The sequence below is a fragment of the Dipodomys merriami genome, unplaced genomic scaffold (genome assembly GCF_024711535.1).
Source record: "Dipodomys merriami isolate MVZ:Mamm:240054 unplaced genomic scaffold, mDipMer1.0.p SCAF_12, whole genome shotgun sequence".
NCBI lineage: Eukaryota > Metazoa > Chordata > Mammalia > Rodentia > Heteromyidae > Dipodomys > Dipodomys merriami.
Window position 1 is genome coordinate 46,688,063 of NW_027202493.1, and position 12,478 is coordinate 46,700,540.

Below are 12,478 nucleotides of genomic sequence, written 5' to 3' on the forward strand. Positions count from 1 at the left end.
ACCCTTTGCTCTCCCCCACTCCCGCCCACCGCCTCACAGTGTCCAGTCACTGGGCCCCACCCACCGGCGGGCCCCCTTAGATTGAGCAGGGATGGAGCTGAGACTTCAGACTGCATTCTTCCTCTTCCCTGATTTCATGAGCAATGTAAACGTGATTTTCATTCTCAGTGCGTGTCTTATTTATAACTGACACGTGTGCTTTTAAAGCAAAGTATATGATTATTTTGAATATATTCTAGATGGCTAGTAAGCTCACACAGGTATTCAGTAAGGTTTTGTGGCTTTGTGAAAAATTGAATATAGGTTCATCATGCTCGCGTGGAAATGATCTAAGAAAAGTATATGCAAAGAGTAAATTGACAGTAAGAAGAATTCCACTATCACATCTACCTCCTTGGCATAGATATAAAAATTAATACTCAGTCTTCAAGTAAGAAAGGAATTTAGAAATGGACCATGGAGAGAAGAAAACCGCTGGGCTGCCCAGCACTGTTGTCTGAGCCTGGAAGGTGTTCTGAGTAATGCAACGCTATTTAAAAGTGGGTACAGTAATTTCATGAGTACAGGGCAGCCAGGAAGAACACCCTGGGTCCGGGGAGTAAAGCGACGCCCTCTCTAACAGGAAAGGGTGGTTGTTAAACTCCAGGGTGGAAATGATTTATTCTGCAGAGTTCCGCCCGACCCCTTGCCTGGAATACATGTGACCTGGATTAAATGTTTCTTTCTGTGTTGTTAGAGATGAATTCTTAAACCAGAATGAAAGTCACTTTGTTGCTCAGTGTAGAGATACTCAGTTTTTTGTAAGGACTGGGGGACCCTGCGGGCCTGCTTAGACCCCAGAAACTGAGGAGGTAGCAGAACTGTCCCCGAAGGGAGAAAACTCAAGGGAACAGCCTCCCCAGGGCTGGCCACCAGCCTCCCCAGGACTGTCCACCATCCTTCACAGGGACTGTCCACCAGCCTCCCCAGGACTGTCCACCAGCCTCCCCAGGGACTGTCCACCAGCCTCCCCAGGGACTGTCCACCAGCCTCCCCAGGGACTGTCCACCAGCCTCCCCAGGGCTGGCCACCATCCTTCACAGGGACTGTCCACCATCCTTCACAGGGACTGTCCACCAGCCTCCCCAGGGCTGGCCACCAGCCTCCCCAGGACTGGCCACCATCCTTCACAGGGACTGTCCACCAGCCTCCCCAGGACTGTCCACCAGCCTCCCCAGGGACTGTCCACCAGCCTCCCCAGGACTGTCCACCAGCCTCCCCAGGGCTGTCCACCAGCCTCCCCAGGGCTGTCCACCAGCCTCCCCAGGGACTGTCCACCAGCCTCCCCATGGATGTCCACCAGCCTCCCCAGGGCTGGCCACCAGCCTCCCCAGGGACTGTCCACCAGCCTCCCCAGGACTGTCCACCATCCTTCACAGGGACTGTCCACCAGCCTCCCCAGGGACTGTCCACCAGCCTCCCCATGGATGTCCACCAGCCTCCCCAGGGCTGTCCACCAGCCTCCCCAGGGACTGTCCATCAGCCTCCCCAGGACTGTCCACCAGCCTCCCCAGGGACTGTCCACCAGCCTCCCCAGGGACTGTCCATCAGTCTCCCCAGGGACTGTCCCCCAGCCTCCCCAGGGATGTCCATCAGCCTCCCCAGGACTGTCCACCAGCCTCTGCTTCAAGGCCATCCCAGGATCGCTCTGCCACCCTGAAGGTTCGACTGGACAGATCCTGAGCTCTAGAAGGGAAAGTGTGAAAAAGGACCAGGAGGGCAAACCACAAGTCCGTGGGCATGGTTGGAACTTCCCCTGCATGGCCCTCCCTGCATGCACGGCCCTCCCCTGCATGCACTGCCCTCCCTGCATGCACTGCCCTCCCTGCATGCACTGTCCTCCCTGCATTCACGGCCCTCCCTGCATGCACGGCCCTCCCCTGTATGGCCCTCCCTGCATGCACGGCCCTCCCCTGCACTGCCCTCCCTGCAGGCACAGCCCTCCCTGCATGCACAGCCCTCCATGCATGCACTGCCCTCCATGCATGCACTGCCCTCCCTGCACACACTGCCCTCCCTGCATGCACTGCCCTCCCCTGCACTGCCCTCCCTGCAGGCACAGCCCTCCCTGCATGCATGGCCCTCCCCTGCATGCACGGCCTTCCCTGCATGCACTTCCCTCCCTGCATGCACAGCCCTCCCTGCATGCACTGCCCTCCCTGCATGCACGGCCCTCCCCTGCACTGCCTTCCCTGCATGCATGGCCTTCCCTGCATGCACTGCCCTCCCTGCATGCACTGCCCACCCCTGCACTGCCCTCCCTGCATGCACGGCCCTGCCTGCATGCACTGCCTTCCCTGCATGCACAGCCCTCCCTGCATGCACTGCCCACCCCTGCTCTGCCCTCCCTGCATGCACGGCCCTGCCTGCATGCACTGCCTTCCCTGCATGCACAGCCCTCTCTGCATGCACTGCCCTCCCCTGCACTGCCCTCCCTGCATGCACAGCCCTCCCTGCATGCACTGCCTTCCCTGCATGCACAGCCCTCTCTGCATGCACTGCCCTCCCCTGCACTTCCCTCCCTGCATGCACGGCCCTCCCTGCATGCACGGCCCTCCCTGCATGCACGGCCCTCCCTGCATGCACAGCCCTCCCTGCATGCACAGCCCTCCCTGCATGCACGGCCTTCCCTGCATGCACTGCCCTCCCTGTATGCACCACCCTCCCCTGCACTGCCTTCCCTGCATGCACTGCCCTCCCTGCATGCACTGCCCTCCCTGCATGCACGGCTCTCCCTGCATGCACAGACCTCCCTGCACACACTGCCCTCCCTGCATGCACTGCCCTCCCCTGCACTGCCCTCCCTGCATGCACAGCCCTCCCTGCATGCACAGCCCTCCCTGCACACACTGCCCTCCCTGCATGCACAGCCCTCCCTGCATGCAGGCCCTCCCTGCATGCACAGCCCTCCCTGCACGCACTGCCCTCCCTGCATGCACGGCCCTCCCTGCATGCACAGCCCTCCCTGCACGCACTGCCCTCCCTGCATGCACTGTCCTCCCCTGCACTGCCCTCCCTGCATGCACTGCCCTCCCTGCATGCACAGCCCTCTCTGCACGCACTGCCCTCCCCTGCACTGCCTTCCCTGCATGCACTGCCCTCCCTGCACGCACTGCCCTCCCTGCATGCACGGCTCTCCCTGCATGCACAGACCTCCCTGCACACACTGCCCTCCCTGCATGCACGGCCCTCCCTGCACACACTGCCCTCCCTGCATGCACAGCCCTCCCTGCATGCACTGCCCTCCCCTGCATGTGTTCTGTGTGTTTTCTCTGTGTGTAGTGTGTGTTCTGTGTTCAGTGTGTGTTCTCCGTGTTTGTGTTCTCTGTATGTAGTGTGTGTCTGTGTGTCAGAGGCATGTGTACAACTTAGCCACATTAGCTTTCATACTCTTCCAACCCACACTAAAGCATCCATTGTTATCCTGCCTTCTTGTTTAGCCAGATTTCGTCTCTACATGTCAAACTTATTAATTGCAGATTGCATCTTCTCTCTTACAATGTGGCCTGTTTTCTCTGTCTTTTCACGAGGCAGTTTCCTTCAAACATGAATGTAGCCTAAGCTGGGGCTGTTGAAATTCTTTTCCTGCGAAAACCACTTGTCTGCCTGCACCTGGGCATGCACGTCTGGAAGGCGCCCCCCACCCCTCCCTCTGCTGTGTTCTAGAAACATTCCTGCACAGCCACACAGTCTCCCGGGGCCTGCTGCTCCTGAACAGCCTTCGGCTGGCATTTCTGGAATTTTCTGACATCACCAGGGATAGGGAAGGCAGAGGCTCTGGGGTGAGGGGACTGACCGGCTGTGGGTACTGTGACCCAGCACAGAGTCAGGTGACTGTAGACGGCTTGCTCACACACATGACTACACGCACACATTCTATGGCTTCCTGCACCCCGCTCTGGCCTTAGATGGAGTTGCGTTCCGCACAAGATGACACACGTACGTGTGCCCGTCCCCTCCCTTGTCAGAGCAGGGAGGACCACACTCCTGCCCACAGCCCCCTCGGCCTCCTGGTGTTGGGAGGCGGGGATGGAGCTGCGCTTGCTGGCTCCGCCCCAGGGCTGACACCTGGATGCAGTCTCTGGGACGCTTGGGCTGACCGCCAGGGAGACTGGGCTGTGATTACCTGACTTTCTCTGTAATTTTTCCTTTCCACTCGCATGCTCTAATGCTGGGCCCGGGTCTTTGTCTGAACACAGGTCTTTCTCCTTTGGTCTATTGGAAAGATGTCATCTTAGTTTTAACCAGTGTGCAAGTAAGAATCAACTCAGTTCTGCTTTAATTTCCTATTTTAGGTTTTTAAAGTTTTCATCGAAAAGATCCTTCACTTCTTTGGTTAATTCCTAAGTACTTTATTTTTTGTGGGGCTATTACAAAAGGAGTTGCTTTCCTGATTTCAGCCGTGCTCGTCTCATTGTTGGCATACAGAAAAGCCACTGATTTTTGAGGGTTAATTTTACACCCTGCTACTTTGCCAAAGTTTCCAATCAGCTCAAGTAATTTGGGAGTGGAGTCCATGGGATTCTTTAACTACAAGATCATGTCATCTGCAAAGAGGGAGAGTTTTACTTCATCTTTCCCTATTTGGATCCCTTTTCTTTTTGTGTTCTTCACCCATGGTATGACCCCTGTTTTCATTGTATTTGATTCCAGTGCCTGTATCTTGTATATACATTTTTCTAATTTGGGGAGGGGAAGAGAAATAACAAAATGCTGAAATAAGGATACAGGGTGACCCATTGCAACAACAAGATGTACAAGACACTATGTTGAAAATGAACTTTACAACTTGAGGGTGGGGGAGGAGTTGGGGAGGTGTAGAAGGAAGGGATGTTAGGGGAAAAACAAAGGAGGGGTAACAATGCTCCATAGGAAATGTACTCATGACCTTACTCATATAACTGTAACCCCTCTATACAATATTTCTACAATAAAAACATTTAAAAAGAGAACCAACTCAGTCAACACTGCAATGACTATGCCAGACACAAACCCCTAGAGTGCTGACTGGTGGCTTACTAGACAGAGTAAATACCAACACAGATGAACACTTTCCAAACATCCATTTGTGGGCTGGGTTTGCAACCTGTTATTCATATTTCCCTATCTGGCTATCATTATGGATAGATGATTGATAGACATATAGATACAGATAGATAGATTTAGATAAATTCTTCCTTCCTCCCTCATTCAGCCAACTTTTAGAAGGCATAAACATTATTTCCTTAGACAATTTATCTTCTCCCTGCATCTCTATTTTTTTGCATTTGGGCCACTTGATAGTTCTTCTTGTCTCTATGTCTTTCACCTTTGGACCCTGCCTTTGTACAGTGTACATCATTCACCCACTCTGCTTAGTAGTGGCACTTAAAAATTAGCATGTGTGCTAGAACCAAGCATGACCCTGGAGCCCCGACAGGTGGTGGGGGTGCGCGGGGCACAGATTCCAGAGTCTGGCTCACAAAGCACTAAGGAACACACTAGACTGCCGCAGGACTGGCTAGTGTCCAGCTCCTCCAGCACCTGAAAATAAATCCTTACACAGAAAAGATGGCCGTGGAGATAATTGTGCAGCCGCTGGGAACTTTGACTGCCCTTGGCTGCTTTTTGTTGGCATGTTTAATTTGTGTATCTGGGGACCAGGCAGGGAACCTATCTAGTAGCTAGGATTACAGGCTTGAGTCACTGGTGCCCAGCTTCCTTCTCTTTTCTTATCATGCAGATTGCTTCACTGGGGTCAGGAGCCCCAAGCCTCTGACTATGCCAGGTGAGAGGAGGGAGCATGTGGGACAGGGCGGGGCGGGCGGGGTGGGCGGGGCGGGCGGGGTGGGTGGGGCGGGCAGGCCTTCACCCTGGGCAGGACCCACCCCTCCCTCCGTACAGCATAAATGACGTCCCAGTTGGTGGGGGGGGTCTGTGGGTGTCAGTCCTCTCCCTGTGCCCTGCAGACACCCTTAGCAAACACCACCAGCAACATCTCCAGGCCCTTCCATCACTGACTTCACCCCAAGCCTCCAGGGGGAAGGAGCCAGGCCAGACAGACGCAGCCGCGGCAGGCACAATCACACAGCCAGCTTCAGGGTGACACGCGCCCACCCACGGCTCCGGGTGGCTGGCAGGTGTTTTCTTCTTCTAAAACACAATTTTATTTTTATTACTAAGGAGTTGTATGGCAGACTCACAATTCCACAAGTCAGGAGACGAGTACAGGTCCTCGGGACGACAGTCCTGAGTCCTTGCACAGTGCTCACTGAGTCCCCGTACAGTGCTCACTGAGTCCTTGCACAGTGCTCACTGAGTCCTTGCACAGTGCTCACTGAGTCCTTGCACAGTGCTCACTGAGTCCTTGTAGAGTGCTCACTGAGTCCTTGTACAGTGCTCACTGAGTCCTTGCACAGTGCTCACTGAGTCCTTGTACAGTGCTCACTGAGTCCTTGTACAGTGCTCACGGAGTCCTTGCACAGTGCTCACTGAGTCCCCGTACAGTGCTCACTGAGTCCTTGCACAGTGCTCACTGAGTCCCCGTACAGTGCTCACTGAGTCCTTGCACAGTGCTCACTGAGTCCTTGCACAGTGCTCACTGAGTCTTGCACAGTGCTCACTGAGTCCCCGCACAGTGCTCACTGAGTCCCCGTACAGTGCTCACTGAGTCCTTGTACAGTGTTCACTGAGTCCTTGCACAGTGCTCACTGAGTCCTTGCGCAGTGCTCACTGAGTCCTTGCACAGTGTTCACTGAGTCCCCGTACAGTGCTCACTGAGTCCTTGCACAGTGCTCACTGAGTCCTTGTACAGTGCTCACTGAGTCCTTGCACAGTGTTCACTGAGTCCTTGCACAGTGCTCACTGAGTCCCCGTACAGTGCTCACTGAGTCCTTGCACAGTGCTCACTGAGTCCCCGTACAGTGCTCACTGAGTCCTTGCACAGTGCTCACTGAGTCCCTGTACAGTGCTCACTGAGTCCCTGTACAGTGCTCACTGAGTCCTTGCACAGTGCTCACTGAGTCCTTGTACAGTGCTCACTGAGTCCTTGTACAGTGCTCACTGAGTCCTTGCACAGTGCTCACTGAGTCCCCGTACAGTGCTCACTGAGTCCTTGCACAGTGCTCACTGAGTCCCCGTACAGTGCTCACTGGGTCCTTGCACAGTGCTCACTGAGTCTTGCACAGTGCTCACTGAGTCCCCGTACAGTGCTCACTGAGTCCCCGTACAGTGCTCACTGAGTCCTTGCACAGTGTTCACTGAGTCCTTGCACAGTGCTCACTGAGTCCTTGCGCAGTGCTCACTGAGTCCTTGCACAGTGTTCACTGAGTCCCCGTACAGTGCTCACTGAGTCCTTGCGCAGTGCTCACTGAGTCCTTGTACAGTGCTCACTGAGTCCTTGCACAGTGCTCACTGAGTCTTGCACAGTGCTCACTGAGTCCCCGCACAGTGCTCACTGAGTCCCCATACAGTGCTCACTGAGTCCTTGCACAGTGTTCACTGAGTCCTTGCACAGTGCTCACTGAGTCCTTGCGCAGTGCTCACTGAGTCCGTGCAAAGTATTCACTGAGTCCCCGTACAGTGCTCACTGAGTCCTTGCGCAGTGCTCACTGAGTCCCCGTACAGTGCTCACTGAGTCCTTGCACAGTGCTCACTGAGTCCCCGTACAGTGCTCACTGAGTCCTTGCACAGTGCTCACTGAGTCCTTGCACAGTGCTCACTGAGTCCCCGCACAGTGCTCACTGAGTCCTTGCACAGTGCTCACTGAGTCCTTGTACAGTGCTCACTGAGTCCCTGTACAGTGCTCACTGAGTCCTTGCACAGTGCTCACAGAGTCCTTGTACAGTGCTCACTGAGTCCTTGTACAGTGCTCACTGAGTCCTTGCACAGTGCTCACTGAGTCCTTGTACAGTGCTCACTGAGTCCCCGTACAGTGCTCACTGAGTCCTTGCACAGTGCTCACTGAGTCCCCGTACAGTGCTCACTGAGTCCTTGCACAGTGCTCACTGAGTCCCCATACAGTGCTCACTGAGTCCTTGTACAGTGCTCACTGAGTCCTTGTACAGTGCTCACTGAGTCCCCGCACAGTGCTCACTGAGTCCCTGCACAGTGCTCACTGAGTCCTTGCACAGTGCTCACTGAGTCCTTGCACAGTGCTCACTGAGTCCCCGCACAGTGCTCACTGAGTCCCTGCACAGTGCTCACTGAGTCCTTGCACAGTGCTCACTGAGTCCTTGCACAGTGCTCACTGAGTCCTTGTACAGTGCTCACTGAGTCCTTGCACAGTGCTCACTGAGTCCCTGTACAATGCTCACTGAGTCCTTGCACAGTGCTCACTGAGTCCTTGCACAGTGCTCACTGAGTCCCCGTACAGTGCTCACTGAGTCCTTGCACAGTGCTCACTGAGTCCCCGTACAGTGCTCACTGAGTCCTTGCACAGTGCTCACTGAGTCCTTGTACAGTGCTCACTGAGTCCTTGCACAGTGCTCACTGAGTCCTTGTACAGTGCTCACTGAGTCCTTGCACAGTGCTCACTGAGTCCCCGTACAGTGCTCACTGAGTCCTTGTACAGTGCTCACTGAGTCCTTGCACAGTGCTCACTGAGTCCTTGTACAGTGCTCACTGAGTCCTTGCACAGTGCTCACTGAGTCCTTGCACAGTGCTCACTGAGTCCTTGTACAGTGCTCACTGAGTCCCCGTACAGTGCTCACTGAGTCCTTGTACAGTGCTCACTGAGTCCTTGCACAGTGCTCACTGAGTCCTTGCACAGTGCTCACTGAATCCCCGCACAGTGCTCACTGAGTCCTTGCACAGTGCTCACTGAGTCCTTGCGCAGTGCTCACTGAGTCCTTGCACAGTGCTCACTGAGTCCCCGTACAGTGCTCACTGAGTCCTTGCACAGTGCTCACTGAGTCCTTGCACAGTGCTCACTGAGTCCTTGTACAGTGCTCACTGAATCCCGTACAGTGCTCACTGAGTCCTTGCACAGTGCTCACTGAGTCCTTGCACAGTGTTCACTGAGTCCTTGCACAGTGCTCACTGAGTCCCCGTACAGTGCTCACTGAATCCTTGCACAGTGCTCACTGAGTCCCCGTACAGTGCTCACTGAGTCCTTGCACAGTGCTCACTGAGTCCCTGTACAGTGCTCACTGAGTCCCTGTACAGTGCTCACTGAGTCCTTGCACAGTGCTCACTGAGTCCTTGTACAGTGCTCACTGAGTCCTTGTACAGTGCTCACTGAGTCCTTGCACAGTGCTCACTGAGTCCCCGTACAGTGCTCACTGAGTCCTTGCACAGTGCTCACTGAGTCCTTGTACAGTGCTCACTGAGTCCTTGCACAGTGTTCACTGAGTCCTTGCACAGTGCTCACTGAGTCCCCGTACAGTGCTCACTGAGTCCTTGCACAGTGCTCACTGAGTCCCCGTACAGTGCTCACTGAGTCCTTGCACAGTGCTCACTGAGTCCCTGTACAGTGCTCACTGAGTCCCTGTACAGTGCTCACTGAGTCCTTGCACAGTGCTCACTGAGTCCTTGTACAGTGCTCACTGAGTCCTTGTACAGTGCTCACTGAGTCCTTGCACAGTGCTCACTGAGTCCCCGTACAGTGCTCACTGAGTCCTTGCACAGTGCTCACTGAGTCCCCGTACAGTGCTCACTGAGTCCTTGCACAGTGCTCACTGAGTCTTGCACAGTGCTCACTGAGTCCCCCTACAGTGCTCACTGAGTCCCCGTACAGTGCTCACTGAGTCCTTGCACAGTGTTCACTGAGTCCTTGCACAGTGCTCACTGAGTCCTTGCGCAGTGCTCACTGAGTCCTTGCACAGTGTTCACTGAGTTCCCGTACAGTGCTCACTGAGTCCTTGCGCAGTGCTCACTGAGTCCTTGTACAGTGCTCACTGAGTCCTTGCACAGTGCTCACTGAGTCTTGCACAGTGCTCACTGAGTCCCCGCACAGTGCTCACTGAGTCCCCGTACAGTGCTCACTGAGTCCTTGCACAGTGTTCACTGAGTCCTTGCACAGTGCTCACTGAGTCCTTGCGCAGTGCTCACTGAGTCCGTGCAAAGTATTCACTGAGTCCCCGTACAATGCTCACTGAGTCCTTGCGCAGTGCTCACTGAGTCCCCGTACAGTGCTCACTGAGTCCTTGCACAGTGCTCACTGAGTCCCCGTACAGTGCTCACTGAGTCCTTGCACAGTGCTCACTGAGTCCTTGCACAGTGCTCACTGAGTCTTGCACAGTGCTCACTGAGTCCCCGCACAGTGCTCACTGAGTCCTTGCACAGTGCTCACTGAGTCCTTGTACAGTGCTCACTGAGTCCCTGTACAGTGCTCACTGAGTCCTTGCACAGTGCTCACTGAGTCCTTGTACAGTGCTCACTGAGTCCTTGTACAGTGCTCACTGAGTCCTTGCACAGTGCTCACTGAGTCCTTGCACAGTGCTCACTGAGTCCCCGTACAGTGCTCACTGAGTCCTTGCACAGTGCTCACTGAGTCCCCGTACAGTGCTCACTGAGTCCTTGCACAGTGCTCACTGAGTCCCCGTACAGTGCTCACTGAGTCCTTGCACAGTGCTCACTGAGTCCCCATACAGTGCTCACTGAGTCCTTGTACAGTGCTCACTGAGTCCTTGTACAGTGCTCACTGAGTCCCCGCACAGTGCTCACTGAGTCCCTGCACAGTGCTCACTGAGTCCTTGCACAGTGCTCACTGAGTCCCCGCACAGTGCTCACTGAGTCCCTGCACAGTGCTCACTGAGTCCTTGCACAGTGCTCACTGAGTCCTTGCACAGTGCTCACTGAGTCTTGTACAGTGCTCACTGAGTCCTTGCACAGTGCTCACTGAGTCCTTGTACAGTGCTCACTGAGTCCTTGCACAGTGCTCACTGAGTCCTTGCACAGTGCTCACTGAGTCCTTGTACAGTGCTCACTGAGTCCCCGTACAGTGCTCACTGAGTCCTTGTACAGTGCTCACTGAGTCCTTGCACAGTGCTCACTGAGTCCTTGCACAGTGCTCACTGAATCCCCGCACAGTGCTCACTGAGTCCTTGCACAGTGCTCACTGAGTCCTTGCGCAGTGCTCACTGAGTCCTTGCACAGTGCTCACTGAGTCCCCGTACAGTGCTCACTGAGTCCTTGCACAGTGCTCACTGAGTCCTTGCACAGTGCTCACTGAGTCCTTGTACAGTGCTCACTGAATCCCGTACAGTGCTCACTGAGTCCTTGTACAGTGCTCACTGAGTCCTTGCACAGTGCTCACTGAGTCCCCGCACAGTGCTCACTGAGTCCCCGCACAGTGCTCACTGAGTCCCTGCACAGTGCTCACTGAGTCCTTGCACAGTGCTCACTGAGTCCTTGTACAGTGCTCACTGAGTCCTTGCACAGTGCTCACTGAGTCCCCGTACAATGCTCACTGAGTCCTTGCACAGTGCTCACTGAGTCCTTGCACAGTGCTCACTGAGTCCCCGTACAGTGCTCACTGAGTCCTTGCACAGTGCTCACTGAGTCCTTGTACAGTGCTCACTGAGTCCTTGCACAGTGCTCACTGAGTCCCCGTACAGTGCTCACTGAGTCCTTGTACAGTGCTCACTGAGTCCTTGCACAGTGCTCACTGAGTCCTTGTACAGTGCTCACTGAATCCCGTACAGTGCTCACTGAGTCCTTGCACAGTGCTCACTGAGTCCTTGTACAGTGCTCACTGAGTCCCCGTACAGTGCTCACTGAGTCCTTGTACAGTGCTCACTGAATCCTTGCACAGTGCTCACTGAGTCCTTGCACAGTGCTCACTGAATCCCCGCACAGTGCTCACTGAGTCCTTGCACAGTGCTCACTGAGTCCTTGCGCAGTGCTCACTGAGTCCTTGCACAGTGCTCACTGAGTCCCCATACAGTGCTCACTGAGTCCTTGCACAGTGCTCACTGAGTCCCCGTACATGCTCACTGAGTCCTTGCACAGTGCTCACTGAGTCTTGCACAGTGCTCACTGAGTCTTGCACAGTGCTCACTGAGTCCTTGCACAGTGCTCACTGAGTCCCCGTACAATGCTCACTGAGTCCTTGCGCAGTGCTCACTGAGTCCTTGTACAGTGCTCACTGAGTCCTTGCACAGTGCTCACTGAGTCCCCGTACAGTGCTCACTGAGTCCCTGTGCAGTGCTCACTGAGTCCTTGCACAGTGCTCACTGAGTCCTTGCGCAGTGCTCACTGAGTCCTTGTACAGTGCTCACTGAGTCCTTGCACAGTGCTCACTGAGTCCTTGCACAGTGCTCACTGAATCCCCGCACAGTGCTCACTGAGTCCTTGCATAGTGCTCACTGAGTCCTTGCGCAGTGCTCACTGAGTCCTTGCACAGTGCTCACTGAGTCCCCGTACAGTGCTCACTGAGTCCTTGCACAGTGCTCACTGAGTCCTTGCACAGTGCTCACTGAGTCCTTGTACAGTGCTCACTGAATCCCGTACAGTGCTC